At 41.0% G+C, this 16,770-nt stretch overlaps 1 long non-coding RNA gene across 1 annotated transcript in view; it reads left to right on the forward strand.

Moving 5' to 3' along the window:
- LOC134420246 (uncharacterized) overlaps positions 1 to 14,167 on the forward strand; it is a 28,646-nt gene extending 14,479 nt beyond the window's left edge. The window contains exons 2-3 of the long non-coding RNA XR_010028290.1: positions 1,037 to 1,165; positions 6,191 to 14,167. This is a non-coding gene — a long non-coding RNA (uncharacterized LOC134420246). The remainder of the gene's footprint in view (positions 1 to 1,036; positions 1,166 to 6,190) is intronic.
- Positions 14,168 to 16,770: the final 2,603 nt, after the last annotated feature.

Genomic DNA, 16,770 nt, shown 5'->3' on the forward strand with positions numbered 1-16,770 from the left:
AGATGCTGTGAGCCTGTCTGCAGCTAAAAAAAACCAAAGTCCCTTTTCCCCCCTATTAGTTGTTGAGAAGTGGTAACCTAAATGTAGAAGAAATTAAGTGTGCTATCACTAAAGGATTTCCAAATGAGCATTATACTAGTGACTGTAAAAGCCACACATGGCATAGTGAGAAAACACATAAATCCCCTTGTTTTATGCTGTTACAGCTTTGACAGGGCCCCTCTTGGGATGGTTGGTCCCAAGATGCATTAATTATAGCACTTAAGTTCAAATGTTCATTGGAATAGAGGCATGAACTGACCTTTCCAGAAGGAAAAGGTTAATGTTGAAAAACACTGATTTCAGCAATCCATCTTCTCAAGGTAACCCCAGAGTTTATGGTTTGCTTAACTACACAGTGTTGCTGTTCCCTTGAAAAATAACTTTCTCTCTGAAGTGATCTATGTAGCCAAACCAGTGTTCCCACTTATAAACTGAATTTTAATTGCCTGCTGTGTCTCTCATATGTCTTTGTCACCTGAGAGCGTGGAGCAGATGTTTAAATGCATCTGCATCCTAGGTGCTGCTGAGGTGGCAGCCAGAGAGATGTTCTCATAAAATCTTCATGGTAGTTCTTGCCTACAGTCATTCTGGGAGGGGCCTGACAACAGTGCAATGCTTCAAGAGATGACTGTAAGTGGGATAATGGGATGTCCTTATCCACTTGGCATCAGTTTTTTAAGTTACTCCAATTACATAACAATGATGGTAATCAGACAACCATGTCACATCAAGAATGTTAATCGGGTGTTGAGTAGTAAATCTGAGCAAAGGAGAACTTGGGATCAGTATTAGGATCAATTCTTTACAGGGAATCTTTGGAGTAGACCAACTATGGAGAAACCATGGAAACTTCGCTTCAGTCACCTGAAGCAACTAGACAGTGCTCTGGAGCAACGTAGAAATTTATTTTCTATTGACAATTCAGAAGCATCAGATGTATTATCTTACCTAGCAGCTGGTGTCTCTGCTTGATATCCTCTGATTCCTTTCCCAGGAAAGGAATCCACCTGTGGGGGAAGAAGACTTTGTGACTGCCAAACCCTTGGAAGTGCCTCTCATGGCTGCTCTGTTGTTCTGCATACAGCAAGACCTGCATTTGCAGTTCCTCCTGCTCTGGCTTCAGGTAACCCAGCCTGCTCCTTTCCAAATGGGAGTACAATGGGCATGTGTGGTATGGATGAAGTACAGACCACTACACCAGTTCCAAAAGTTCAACCGAAATGCCAATACAAGGGTATTTCATCAAGTTGTGGTGCTCTATGGCAAGAAAGAACATTTCTCCATTCATTGCTTTGCCTTATCTTGCTCTAAATGAATGGGACTAATGGTGCTTCCAGCTCCTTCTACCAGGAGGTTCTTTTGCAGTTTAATAGAGTGCCAGGACATCCCTCCTGATACTGTCTGACTTACATTTTTCATTGCTCAACTTCATCCAATTAATTTTACTTTAAAAATAAATCCTTTATGGCTTTGTGTTTTTACAAGCTCTGAATATTTTTAGATTGTTCTTGTAGTCCCCAAGTAGCCATTACTGGGAAATATTTTGTTCTTTTTTTTTGGAAACTACATGCTGCATTTAATTGTAAGCTTGTGATTACTATGATGATACTAAAAAGTCATTTAAATTAGAACTGATTGGAAATTATAGTCATGGGACAGGAAGCCAACAGGAGCAGTAGGTCAAATCCAGTAAAGTTTTTAGGTTTTCATTAGTTTTCAATGAAACAACTGTTGGCATTGGTGTGAGGCTGGAACTCTATGAGAGAACTAAAACCCTGCATTAGGAGACAGGATCCCAAATGCTTTGCTGGACACAAGACTTTGTATTTCCATATATTGAAAGTATTTTTATTTTATGAAAGTATGTGAGAGCAGGAAGCAGCATACATGGGGACAGACATTTTCACTATGGGCTCTGGGGGATCACAGCTACTCATCATTGGCTGTAGGCTGTTGCTGTATCTATTTTCTCATCTGTAGGTCAATGACCTTACAGAATGTTTGAAAAAGCTTTGGCAACAGATGAAGGCAAAAGAGTGCCTTGATCTGCCCAGGCCTACAGCAGTTCAGGGAAGGAGGACTGTTACAGAAGACAGCCTTCAACAAAAAGTAACATTAATTAGCCCAGTGTTTTATTTCTTACATGTGTGTAGTGGCATTGTGACAGTAGACATGTCTACACCACTACTTCTGTTAAAAGACTTTATTATATGACTAGGAAATTGAGGTGAAAATCTCCTTTTTGAAGCTGCTAAAAGGCAAATTGCCAGCCTGAACAGAAAACAAGTGGCAACCTGGCTTGCAAACCAAGAGGCCTACAGCTTACAAAAAGTGCCAGGAAAGCTTTTCAAAAGGAACAAAGTGGTATGGCACCACACAATGGCGGGATGGCTTGGTGGTGTGCAAGAGATTTCCAAACACTATGACAGTGTGAAGTACATCCTAGCACAGATGGACAAATTATCCAAGCCTGACTGAGCCATTGGTCTAGAAGTCAAAAGGGGTTCTGAAATAACCAGAGCCTTCAAAGCAGTTTGTAGGAGGTGGTGCATGCCTCAAAAATTACAGACTTTAAACCACTTTAAACCAGCCTTTTAAAAAGCTGGAAAAACACTATAGTGTTCACAATTGTGTTATCTGCAATGGTAATTTTCATACCCAATGCTCCTATATTACCATTCCTACACAGGCAGGATCCATCATCCCTTGTACGACATGCAAAACACCTAACTATCTAAACAATATGGCAAGATTGCCTTGTGTGACTGTTCCTGCATCTGCAGGAACAGTTTATACTGACATCTTGTCTATCACTTTTGTCTGTTTCGCAGCAGAAATGACACAAAGGATTTATGTATGGTCAGGTCCTCCACCACCAGGTCCTCCTCCACCACCTGTGATGCCAATCAACACAGCAATACACACAGATTTTGCCTTTGGATGGATCTTCAAATCAGGAGATCCCATGGAAAATCTTCAGGACTGTTTGAAATCCCATCTGTAGAGCTCTGGTGTTGAGTAGTCAAATGCTTGCTTGTGCTGCTGTCCAGAAGTTCAGACCTGGTCAGCCTTCAGTTGACACAGTGTTAGTTGGCTGTCTCTCCGTTCCAGAGAGACTGGGGAGTTCCTGTCCCAGCCTGCCTGACTAGCTGCTCTTTCAGAGCCAGGCAGCTGAGGGATGATGCTGCCTGGCTGGTGGTGCTGGGGCTGATCAGCTCTGCCATACACTGGAAGGTGCAAAGAGAGACAGCTGGAAGGTGTAAAGAGACACAGCAAGGTCAGCAGCACAGTCACACACCCCTGGGCCGAAAGAGACCAGAGCGCTGCCCCATTCCTCCCAGGGCAGAGCAGCTCTAGCCAGGGGGATCCAGGGAGAACCAGGTTTCCTCTCACCAGTGCCCAGGCCAGCACAGCCATCACACCCATATGTGGCTGCTCCAAGTGAAGCAATGTTGGTGCATGCCTTTGGAAACACGGGAGGAGCAGAGGAGCACGTGTCATGGTCTGGGAAAGCAAATAGTTTGGTGGCCATATCACCCAGGGCAGGCAAAAGGGAAGCTTCCCAGCAGGGGAAGCTGTCAAGGACAAAGTTGCCCAAGTGCAGGGTGCAGAGTCCTTGGCAGAGGTCCCTGAGCTGACCCCAGCTGTGTGCCAAGAGACCTTGCTCCCAGAGCCACCAGTGCGGTGAAGAGCCTGGGCATAATCCCAGGGGCATCCTCCAGTGCATGGAGGAACATGTGACCAGTGCTGACAGAAACATCTTTTCCGTCTCCCTCTCTGCAAGGTCTTCAGAAATCTGGCCAGACCAGAACTAAAACAAAATTAGGGCTCTTGAGGGCTTTTGAGTACAATTTCACAGTTTATTGGCATTATTTGTGTTACTTCTGGAGATCAATCGTAGGGAGAGTCTTCTGTTCAACTGTCCTGTGTAATTTCTTGTAGGCCAAACTGAATTCTTAAAATTGGATGACATTTCAAGAATTGCTATTTAAAATAGATCTTTTTCCTTTTTTTTAAGATTCCTGCTTTTCAAAACCCTTTTTCATTTGACATTTTCTCAAAAAATAAAATTTTCATGAGAAATGTTCATTTTCAGTTAGCCTGGTCAGATGACACAAGCTTTCCATCAAATGCAGTAATTTTAAGATGAGATGGAGAAATGTGGAGAAAAACAACATGTGAAGATTAGAAAAAATAAATTAGAAAAACACAAAATATTTTGTTCTCAAGACCAGGCAAATATTTTTAAAGAAGTCTATGCTTGGTTTGTTCCTTTTATTTTAATGAACATGTGACGTTGTTTTTATGTCACATGTTCATTAAAAATGAAATATGTTTTTATCCTCTTTTCAGGTTCTCTGATAAGCAGGATTGGCAGGGTACTGGAAAGGGTATGCTCCTGCTGCTTGGATTTCCTCCTGTCTGGCATTTCATGCCCTAAAACACAATAATTTAGATACCTGCTTTCCATTGTCACTGCTGCACTGCCTCTAATTTCAACCATGGTTTTAAGTGCTTTAGTGGCTCTCTTGGTGCTGTTACAAATTCCTGGAGACTCAAACTTACTAGAAGCTTGTCCGTAAAGGAAAAGGTGCCTGGTTTGACTCTTTCCAACAAGAGAACATTTTTTATTAGAAACCTCAAGAAAATTATGATGTGGCACTTCAGGTCATGCAAAAGATACCAAACAATGTCTGGTTTAGTACCCTGTGTAGCGTAGGCACTGAGATTCAGAAAATAGCATGCTGCTGCATTGAGTGTTGTGCTTTGATCCCCTTTGCTGTCTCTACTTTAACATTTTAATTTCTTACTGTTATTACATCAGGTTCTTCACCCAAACCAGAATTTCTCACAACGTAAGCCATACAGAAATGATTACCATGCCAAGTGCTGGCAGTGTCCCAAGGTTTTCTGCTATGTCAGGACATCAGCCCTCTTCTTGAAAAGACCTAAAATTAAATGCATTTCCTCATTATTAGTTCTTTGAGAGCTGGCAACACTGACCAGAGTGGTCTTTCTGTATTAGACCTTTCAACATTTTTGTGATCTTTTCATTGGGTTCTGCAAGGTGCATTTTGCTTTGCTCAGATTCTTGTGCTTAAAACCTGTTTCTGTAATTGAGTGTATATGAAACATTTTTCCTTCTTTCATTTTCTGTGGTCTGCCAGTAAACAAGCAGGTGCTTTGTGTCATTGGATAAACTTAAATAGCATTTTATAGTCAGAAGTTAAATGGGAATGCCCAAAACATGAAAAGAAACAAGCATTTTACTTTATCAGCAGAATTAGAATTACTATAACAAATTGCATCCTTCTGCATTAATGGTATTTAACACAGGTATGATTAGTCGAATCATAATGCAGAATGGAAATCCTGTATAATGGTGCAAGTTCCTTGGAACAATTTCTTTGCTGGGCCTTTGCATTTCTTTTAGCTGGTTGTTCTAATGGAAAACACACCCTTTCTACTTACATAAGTATCTTCTCAACAGGCACTTTCTTGCTTCAATGGCAATAATGACTTCTTTCTATTCCAGTCTCTGGAACTCTTAAGGGTATTATTTTCCCACAAGATCAGCGAGTTAAATTGCCTGCCATGACACAACTGAAAATTATTCCATTCCCAAAGAGCAAGAGTGAAGCACTTCTCATAAAAGTAGCAATCCTTTAAGGGTACTTGAAGTTGCATCTTTTGGACCACTACTTATGGAAAAATCATTCCAGGGATTTTTGCCATTTAATTTTGAGTATTTTTTAGTTAGTTTTTAGTTAGTTTTCATTTCATTTTTTCTTGCATCTTTGGATAAATTGCTGCCATTTCTCCAAGCTTGACCAGTACTATATTGAAGATGATATGCAGCCAGCCTTTTTATTAAAACTTAAAATATGACCATCAGGAGGTCAGACCCTGAAGAATTGTATTTCTCTTAGCTTTTCTCATTAATTACATAATGGACAGATTGAATGACTAAACTGTCTGAGGTGGCTGTTATGCATTTTCCTGGGGTTTCTTTTAGGAATGGAAGAGAAAAATTATGTAATTGCAGAAAATAAATAGGTGGGAAAAAAAAATTTGAAGCACTTGAATTCAGATGTATAAGTTGTTTCACCAGAAGTAATAGTGATTCATACTTTCATTTCTTTTACAGGGGATAAATCGGAGGTGTTTTGGCTGAGGAACAACTCTTCCCTGGGGGGAAAAAAGGCCAAAAGCCAATTCACAGAAAGACAGGTTGAACACTAGAACTCAAGATGACAATCTGACAGCCACTTGGCATCTGCTCTCAGATGGCAGCCAGCTGGCTTCTCACAACAGTGTATGCACCAGCAACATTGTTAGGAAGAGCTTGCTGAGAAAGGCAAGGCAGTCCCTGCTTCGGCGCGACACCTCCTGTGAGGCTCCTCCTGTGCAGAGCCCGGCGCGTTGGTGCGTCACAGCGGGGCTGCTCTGGCACTGCTGCCTTTCCCCACATCTGCACCCCCTGGCATCCCTAAGGAATCACCAAATTACTGATGGGGGCTAATCAGCATCAACCACCTGATTTTCTGGGCTTCATCCTGCTAATACACAAGAGTTTATAGCTTTATGCAAGGCAGGGCCAGCCATTTGACTCAAAGGACAACGTGACTGTCGGGTGAAGGCTTCAGAATGTTGGCTCTGTGGACTTGGAATTGCTCTTGTTTGCATAGTACCTTGCAGAAGATGAACCCACCTATCATTTTGATTCATAGTGGCAGTATGGCTTTGATTAGATATTTTGCTGGGAGGCAGCAAAATTTACCATTCTTGTTCAGCTCTAGAACAGGTTGAAAAACAGTTGCCCTACAAAGCTGCCAAGCTCTGCTCTGCCATGGGAACACCTTGCAACCCTCTTATCAGGCCCCACTGACTACAGTGCTGAAAATGTGCCAGTGCTGGTGGTGGGTACTTCACTTGATGTGTAAGCCATTGTTCCCAGCACAGCAGGAACAAATACAAGGGCAGGGAGAAATGCCTGCATCTACAAACAAGGACAGTACTGCATCGAGAATGGACCTGAGGAGTCTAAACAGCTGCCAAATGTGTATCAGCTTCAGGTCTTTTTCTCTGTCCTGTCTGCACCAGCTTTTTCAAGTGCTCTTGTTTTTGCTCTGAGAGTTCCTGATCTATCTCTGGTTTACTGATAGCTGTCACAGACACACAATCCACCATCTTAAGTATTTGTGTCATCATGAATTCAATGCAGAACACTGAGAGCTTTCCACTTCTGGCAATTAACTTGAGATAAATAAAAGTGGTAAGAGGAGGCATTAAGTTACCCACCTGCAGAAAACTGGCTCTCTGCTGAGTGCTCTTGACAGATGAGTGCGCCTGAGGAAGTGCTAATTGCAATATACTCCTTAATGGTTTTTATGTTGATGCACAAAAGATTGAGAAAATGGGAAGAAAATGAAAATGCCTCTGTCTTTTGAGTCACAGTGGAAGATATACAGGAATTGGACTCTCACATAAAGAATATGCTAAGAACAGGGGAACAAGCAGAGGGTTGATGCCATGAATAGAAATCTCCGTCTGTGCTCTGGCCATGGTCCAGACTGTATGACATAGTGTACCTGATACAGTGCCCATTTGGATCATTTATATAACATCATAGGTGCTATGAGTAATGCAGGAAGATGCTCTGTGTGACCCAAGAGTCTCATGTTGAGAGTGAAACAGACACAATACAAAGGTTCATTTTTGATGCATGCACAGGAAAAAGCAGCACTGGATCAGATGAGGAACAAAGCTCAGGTAAAAAAGCAAGTGCTGATCTTGGCCATAAAAATGGCATGAGAAAAGACAAAGGATTGCTAGGTGGGCACAAAGTGCTGTGAAGTAATGGAGCCAAGGGTGAAGACTGAGAGTGCAACAGAAGGAATGGTGAGATTAGACAGAGCTATGTGTCTCTAGGAAATGAAGTTACAAAGACTGTGGACTTGGAAGAAAAAAGGAAACTGGGTTATAGGGGCGGTGGACTATAATATACGTGTATAATATGCAGCTGGTTAAGCAGAAAATCTGACTTAATATGCAGTATTTTTGAAGGCATGGGCAAAAAACAAGTGCAAAAGTGTCTGGAGTAGATGCAACCAGTGCAGTGAATGCCTGACATGATGGGAGCCATGTGAGCTGGTGGCACTGCTAACCCACTTGGGGTGAGTCACCTTGGGATGAAGCAGAGTTCATCAAGTACGAGGGAAATGCAATGTGCTGGCATCCCCATGGCCATTGCTGAATGCAGTTGTGAGAAATCCATAGCCCCACACTTATCCTGCACCCTCCTTCCCCAAAAACTGCACCAGGTGCACCTCTTGTCTGTAAGGCTATAAAGACCTCAAAAGTGAGTGCAACAACACCAGATTGGAAATATATCTGAATTTAACTGCAACAGAGCTGCATTTAACCCACTAAACCAAATGATTCCCTGAAGGACAGTATCACAGTTGTGCAATTTCCCACCCTTAAAAGGGAAAATGCATGCTGTATGATCCGGAAGGCACAACAGGGAGAGTAGATGTGATGTGCTGGAGACAATTGCTGTAAACCTGCACTATCTCTACTCCATGTTATATTGCAGTGATTATTTTTTCCTCCACAGAGAAATGATAAAAAAGTCAAAGAACAACCAAAGGTTTTTTGCCAAAGATAGAGCAGATCCTTTGGCTCTTCAAATGCTACCCCTTTGGAGAAGGGAGAAATGCAGCCAGGATTGCATGTGGCATCTCAGGAATATCTGGGGAAACAGCACAAATGTTCACAACAACCTCTGACCTGCTGCACAGAATCTGCCCCATGCAGACCAGGAATGATGATTACAACACAGACCTGGCGTCAGCCAAAGAGCACAGCGTGTTCGAAAGTCTCATTTACAGCTTGATTCGGGTCACTGGAAACCAGGAAGGAAACGGTTACGTGGATGTTTCTTCACTGTATTGTTTACAGGATACACAGGGAAATTTTTTGCTTCATATTTGGGTAGTTCAAAAGGCAGAGCCAGCATAGTTGAGAAGAAGAATTGGCAGCACTGAATTTGGCCATAGCAAAGGCAGATTTCAGTGCTGACTGCCAGAGATTACGTCTTTGTTCATCCTTTTAGCGGCAGTTCTGACAGGCTCCCACATCAAATCACTCCAGCTCAGGCCAGAGAGCTATTCTGGCAGGGTTTATCCACTTAGATAAGTAGGGAAAAGATGAGATGCGACCTTGACTGGCATAACCACGTTGGGAGCAGCCTCCAGTTCTGAAGCAGTTTTCTTGGCAGAACCATGCAGTTACCTGGATGACCTGGTTTGTTTTGTGAGGCTTCTAATACCTCTGTTTTGCACTGTGGCTGTACTGTAGGCTGCCTGCACAGACCTGCCTGTGGCTCTCGAGTCTGGATTTAGTGGCCATTTTAGCCTGACTGGAGTTTCCTGGAGTGGGACAGCACAAAATATTGTTTCTCTATTGCATGTATTTATATGGTGGCAATGGAAAATATTACAGAGTGTCAGATGGATAAAATTTTCTGTTACAAAGAGCAGAGATATTGCAGTAACCCATATCACTGTCCTGTTGTTATACAATGCACTTTGACAGAAAGTTCAAAACATCTTTTAGACTAGGATTGATGAAGGAAGGGCCAGCATCATTCAAACAATATTGGATTTAGATTTTCAAAAATCAGGATAAACTATTCTTCCAGTGGTCTAATCCTATTTGCTTCATTAAAGGCCAGCTGCATTGCAGGGAGCTGCAATTCAGGGGAGAAAATTCTTCAAACAGAAGAAAATGGCTTTAGCCTTTTGTGTGTGAGAAAGAGGGCAAAGAAAAGATTATGGAAGACAAACTATGACACATTTGTTTTGAACCATTTAAACAGCTCTAGGCATGGGCTGTATTTTTCAGTATTTTCAAACATATTTTTTTATGTACTACAATAGAACTAGTAAGGAACTGATATCATTTGATGCTTCTATTTCTGAACAATGATAGTTTACTAATTGTTTATTCCATGTTTTTAACATAAATTCATGGATCAGTAAAATAACAAATTGAGCACAAGCCTGAAGAGTTCTAGGTTATTCTCCTGACTTCTACTCCCTCCTTTGTTTCCCACCTAATCAGACTTGGAGAAGTAGACAGTAGAGAAAAGATGGAATGCCAGCTGGAAAGAACTGCTAATGGCCTCTTGCCTGGGAACGGTCATTTGTTAAGCTCTCTCCTGGGATGGGTGCTGATTAGTCACAGTCCTTGTGAACTGAGCCTGGTCTGTTCTTGATCGAGATATGTGAATTTAAATCAGAATTTGAGGATCTCCAGAACAGAGAGTTGGGAATTTGCTTCATCAGTCCAGTTAGACTAACTCTAGCCTATGGTTATCATCCACAGCTATGAATCCCAAGTTGATTATGAGGAAAATACAACAATCAAAATTCTACTTAATCTGATATACCTGAAGTTAGATCAAGTTCCTTTGATGCCTCTCAGTAGAAGAAGACCAGAGCACTTCCCAGTGTTGCACTTTGACTGTAAGACTTTCATAATTATTTGTCAGTCATGGCCAGCATTGAAGCCATACAAGATCCTTTATAATCACAAAACATTTCAACTTATTCACTACCTCTGTGTCTTTCAACCACAACTTGCCACCATTGGGCTCTGAGATCCAAGCAGTTGCAATGACTACAGATGCACTGAATGTTGCCAGGGAAAGCAGGAGGAGGAATTGAGCCTCAGCACAGATTTATTTTTAAAATTAAATCCATGAAAGAATGAAAAGTGACCTCATATCTTTTTTCTTGGCCCATTCTTTTCCTCTGAGATGAATAAATAAAACAGAGGTTGTGCAAGAACTATTGTATTTTCCCGCTTAACTTCTATTTTAGGTTATTCAGGGAGGCAGATGCATGTAGTCTGACAGGAGGCATTAAGCTCAGTGAACATTTTTCAGTTCAAAAGATTAACCCCCCCTTTAAGCAAAATATTTCAAAAAGAGGAGAGTGAGCAATTACCTGTTGCAGCAAACTTAGCAAACATTTTTTGATACTCATGGCACCATTTTTCCTGCACATCAAAGAAAAATATCACTCTTCATTAAATATATCAATTAACTTATCACAGGATCTAATTGATATTTCTATTCCAGCAAATAACATGCTTTTTTTTGTTCTCCAGCTGCATAATATCTGACAGCTCACTGAGCAGTCAATGTTGTGGAGAAATCATGATCAGTTTTGTAAAGTCTGTCAATCATTCAAATATTCAAGTTCTCTTTAGACAGAAAAAGTTTCTGAATTATATTAGATATTGTGAGTTTCAGTCTCAAGCAAAGCCAGAAATACATGAGAAAAATAAACACTTGAACAAAAAGTTTCTAACTGATTTATATGCATTTTGAGCTCTGAAAAAGATAATTCAATTGATTGATTCATTTTTAGAGATGGTTATCCCTTTTTTAGCAGGAGCTTCAGGATTTTGATGTGAGCAGAGGCAAGATCTTGTTCCTGTGTTTGTGCTTCAAGTGGGAGTTCAGCCTGGAATAGTCAAGGCTGAAGGACACAGTTTGTTTTTTAAAGGGTGGGAGAGGAAGAAACTGAAACAGATTAGATCTTATTCCAGAACTTTGAGTTTACACATTAATTGCCCTGTGACAAAAAGGGTGGCAACCACTGTGGAAAATGGCCTGACATTTGCTTCATTTTCTGTAATTCAATGTGATTTCTGTGCAGGCCTGGTGCTGGGGTCTCTGCCAAAGTAAAGGAAGAAATCTCACCTAGATGAAAGGTAACCTTCTGACAAAGTATTTGATTGAGGCTTAAGAGATTTGGACTCATTTCCAGGGCTTTCACCTGTACACATTCCTCCCAAACTCACATTCTTAACTTTGCTATGGGGAAATAGCATGACTGGATGATATGTGATAGAGTTAATGTTTGTGTGGTGACAGGTCTTTAAAAATACAGAACAGCAAAACAGCACCACCTCCAGAATCTAAAATTAATCTAACTATGTCATAGAAAGGCTGCATAAATAGCAGGGGTTTTTTCTAGGTTTGCATATTTTCTATTAAATAAAGACTGAATTTTTTTCCATTCATTTACACCTGAGTTATCCCAGTTTGAACTGCACTAAGAAATGTCGTTGCCACAGGTCAAATTAATGTTCCCCTGGATAGATGGCTGAGTCCCTAACAGAAGGCACAGTGCTGATTCTACTGTGAGAGTCATTGCTCTTGAAATGTGGTGGATGGTGAAGACGAGGCAGGGAAATATACTTGCATTTGGACTTCAGACAACAGCTCACATTTTGCAAGAGAAGTTTTTAGAACATATTGTTGTATTTATTCTGTTCTCTGTGGAAAATGTTGTAAGGAAAAAAATGTAACTTGTCTCCCTATGTGATTTCAGGTCTTGATTCTGATCTTTTCTCTTGTTTTTTCTTAAAGTCTAGAAGGATTAACTTTAAGGGTTTAATTTTAGTCTAAAGTCTTTTAAATCAACTTGTAAGTCTGTGAAATGGCAACCACTGTTTTTTTAAAATTTTCTTTCCCCTTTGTCAGAATACGTTTTTTCTCATATTCTTCTCTTCAGTGTATACACCATTAATGTAGTTAAATCATCTCACTGGCTTCAAAGATTCCCTCACTGTCTCCATGGTCCTACTAAACTTTAAGAATCACAGGTCCCAGCTGAAAAGAGTATCCAACATTTGTTCTTGTGCCTTTCTTTGTCCTATTTCTGTCCTTTGTTTTCTCCCCAGAAAGCTCCAGGCTTGATTAAGTTGCCATTTTCAGAACTGCTAGAATTGATGAAATATGATAATAAAAACAGTGGGTTGCTAGTGCAGAGAAGCTCCTTATGTTTGACATCATGCAACAGTGGAAGGCCCTCACCTACGTTCAGCTTTGCATTCCACCTCCCAAACCACTTCTCCTTTGCAGAGAAGGGCCACATTATTCTGCTCTAGTGCTTTCCACCAAAACTGGGTATCTCATTCTGATGTTGTTCATTCTGTGTCCTCCTCTCCCCCTCTTTGCGTTGCCTTTGGTCAATGGCCTGCTGCTACTGCCTGTGTCCTTCAGGCTGAAGGCTGGTGTCCCTCAGACCCAGTGCTTGGGACCTTGCCATGCCTCAGAACGCTTCACTCCACATCAGTGGGTGGTAGTGGTCCAGGTTTTTGGCAGAAACTCAGGTTTTTGGAGATCCAAAGCCAATGATGAAGATGCCATCTATAGTTAAAATGTTGGGTGGTAACTGGAGCTGGTGAGCAGGCTGGACTGCATTCAGCCTGTGAAACATGGCTGATGAGAGTCATGGACATAGGCTGGGATCCCTGATTGCAGTAGGGTCCAGGGGAGCAACAAAGTTGAGAACAGGGACTTGGAAGCAGCCACAATATTCAATATCTGCAAAGGCCCTGGTGCCAGGGCTGGGGGAAGCCCTAAGCAGTCCTTCCGAGCTGCCTTTGTCAACTGGATGCTCATCCTGAGACCTACTTAATAAGGCTAAGCCAGGAATTGTTTTGACTGAGTGTCTGAGCTGGATCTTTGAATAAAATTTTTGTTTTTCTCTGCAGCCTCTTAGAAGCTTGATTATTCCACTAGAGACATTTTGAGACCAATCCCATGAACATATTTTGAGCTTATTAAAAGCCTGTCTTTAAACTGGCGCATACAAGCAGCAATCAATGAAAACTTGGCACTGCTACACTGAACCACATTGTGCTGGCCATAATATTGATGTTTGCTGAATATTTACAGCATTAAAGCAACCGTTCATTTAAAAGAAACAAGTTGGAAAGAGCTTACACTGAAAGCAGTAAGTAAATTATATCAAATACCATATGAGTTTTGATGCAGCATAAGTAAATCATTAAAGCTAGCTAGGGCTGTTATGATAAAAGATTTGTCTGAGAAGTTCTGCATAGAAGATAGTGGATTAATGTAGATTTTGGTAGCATAACTTTTTTTTTCCCCTTCCCAAAGAAGTGTTTTCCAGAAGGTAAAGTGATTCAGAATTGTGTTGAACAAATGTGCATGAGAGGGTAATTTGGTTTTGTTACGTGAGTGCTATGCTTCACCTCATGGATGGATTCATGTCTGTGTCTCGAATGTCATTTGACTGCTGTGTGTCATAAAACACAAATGTTTTCTGGCAAGAAAAATAAATTTGTGCTCAAGAAATGATGGCTTTTCCTGATTGGCAAAGGCTCAATGTGTTTTCAGGAATGGAGTGCAGAGAAAACCTTTTCCCCAGCTCTGATAACAGTGATAAATTGTAGCATAACTTGAAAAATGTAAATTTTTTCATTTGTTTTGTAAAAAAATAAACCTACAATATTTCTGCAACATTTTTATTACTTTACATATATTTCTAGCTAGGCAAGAAAAACATCCTATTAAAGTCCTGTTTTATTTTAGTCTTGAAAGGAAACTCACCTGAAATTGAAAACATTGAAACTGTTACAGACAGCACTGAAAACTTCTGTTTCAACATGCTTTTTTTATGCACATGTCAAGTGCACTATAATCAGCAAGTAACTGAGCTCTATGTATGTACCTAGGATAAAGCATCAGCTTTCCCAGATGGAGAAATGAAAGGCATAGAGCAAATGAACAACTTTCTCAGGATCATACAGTCAGTCAGTCTGGCTTTCAGAATGTTCAAGCCCTTGTTTCAACCATTTCACAGGGATTCAGTCTAAGGCTAACATTTTTTTTTTCAGAAGTCACATTGGAAAAGACTTTCTCCTGAGTTTATCTGATGCCTACCTGCTATGTATGATGTACAAAAATATAGTCAGAGCGTAATTTATAAAGAACTTCAAGGCACAGACAACAGGAAATGTCCCACCATGGCAAGTGCCTTGGTGTACAAGCTTGTGCAGTGATCTCACTAAATCCATGCTCCAGTCTCCAAAAGTATCAGGTTGAGTTGATAATTTTTCTCAGTCTCAGGAGTTCCATGTAATTTGCACTAAAATCTTATTGGAACACTTAGGCATTTATGTAGTCTGTAGTATGTAACTTTTTCATATTGTTTCTTCTGGACTCCATTTTAAGTGACCTGGAGAGATGGGAAGAAAATCCCTGCCTGTGAAGCAGTGAGGTTGAGTTCACTCACTCCTGGGTGAAATATTCCCCTGCTTATGCCTTGGCAGATGGGAAGAACCAGCCTACGGAATACCAGACTGAGCATGGGGAGCTGAGGAAGAAGAAGCTGTGTTCATTTCACTCACTAATCAAGAATAATCACAGAAGTTCAAAATTACTACAGTAGTCAGTGCCACGACAGCGTAACAAACATGCATTGTAAGGTAGCTAAATAAAATATTTAAGGGAATGCACCTGGCAGTGGCATTTGGTCCTGCAAGGATGGGTAAGTTGGAAATGCAAAGATAAATGGATTCCTCCAGCCTTTGTTCAAGGATTCAAAGTAATAACAGCAATAGCTGACAGTGGTTTTTCTTCACAGCAGGAGGTATCCATTTGGTTCTTACAGCTACTGACAATTCTTCAGTGATTTTAGTTGTTATATTTTTTCTAATCCTATTTGAGTACCTGTTTTTTATGAGATTAATGGCTCACAGTCTGTGAGACACTTATTTAAGATGCAGGAAGAAGGATGTGTCTGCTAGACACATCTGTGCTCTGCAGTCTAAAATTGCCTCCTGTCGTGAGAGAGAGAGAGGGATAGAAAGAAGTGACTAGAGTACACTTGAGCTGCTAACAAGCTTCTCTGTAATCTTGCCCCTGGAATTTACTAGTTGCCATTTTAAAAAGCAACTTTTACCAAGCTGTTGTTGGGTTGAATTGGGATATTTTCTTTTCTAAGTGGGGCTGTCAAGAGCTATATGGTTTAAGAACTCTTGTTTTCTCTTAAATGATGCTGCACCTGCAATGAAATAATTCTGTTAATTCATTGAGGTCTGTTACAACTGCATTAGAAACCTTTCTAATGGCAAACTCTTTTCCAGGGAAGCTAATTAATATTTGAATTTATTTCCCCTAGAAGTAAGACACTGACAGCAGTGACTGAAAACAAGCGTTCCATCAGGCATGCGTGATGGGCTTGCTCTCTTTCAGTCACACATCGTGTGTCTTTATGGAAGGCACAAAGCCATGGAGGTGGTTTTCACCTAATGCTGCCCTCTGATTTCTTGAGTAGCTGTGATCTGCATTTTGAAGAACTGGTTCTGACAGCTTGCAGGGTCTCCTGGAACTCCATGTTCCTAAAGCAAACTCAGTGTTATGAAAGAACTCTGTAGCAGACAAATGTACAGTAAAGTCCAGCTGCACAATGCCTAATTCCTGATGAAATCTGTAGTGGATGTAGGAACTAAATGTTCCTACAGAGCTGGGCCCAGATGGCAGAGAATGAATCATAGGATCATAGGATCAAGGTTGGAAGAAACTTTTAAGATGATGAAGTCCAACTGTTCACCCAGTGCCACCACTGTAACCTCTAAACCACTAAGCCATCCCCCAGTGCCACATCCAGATGCCTCTTAAACACTTCCAGGGATGGTGACTCCACCACCCCCCTGGGCAACATATTCCAATACCTGTTATGCATCCTAACAGTATTTTTGTTTTAAATATCTAATCTGAATCTCCCCTGTCTTAGTTCCAGGCCATTTCCCCTGGTCCTCTCACTGCAGGAGCAGTAGATGGACTGGCCTCCACCTCACTACAACCTCCTTTCAAGTGGTTGCAATGAGCAATGA

This window comes from Melospiza melodia, chromosome 1 (genome assembly GCF_035770615.1).
Source record: "Melospiza melodia melodia isolate bMelMel2 chromosome 1, bMelMel2.pri, whole genome shotgun sequence".
NCBI lineage: Eukaryota > Metazoa > Chordata > Aves > Passeriformes > Passerellidae > Melospiza > Melospiza melodia.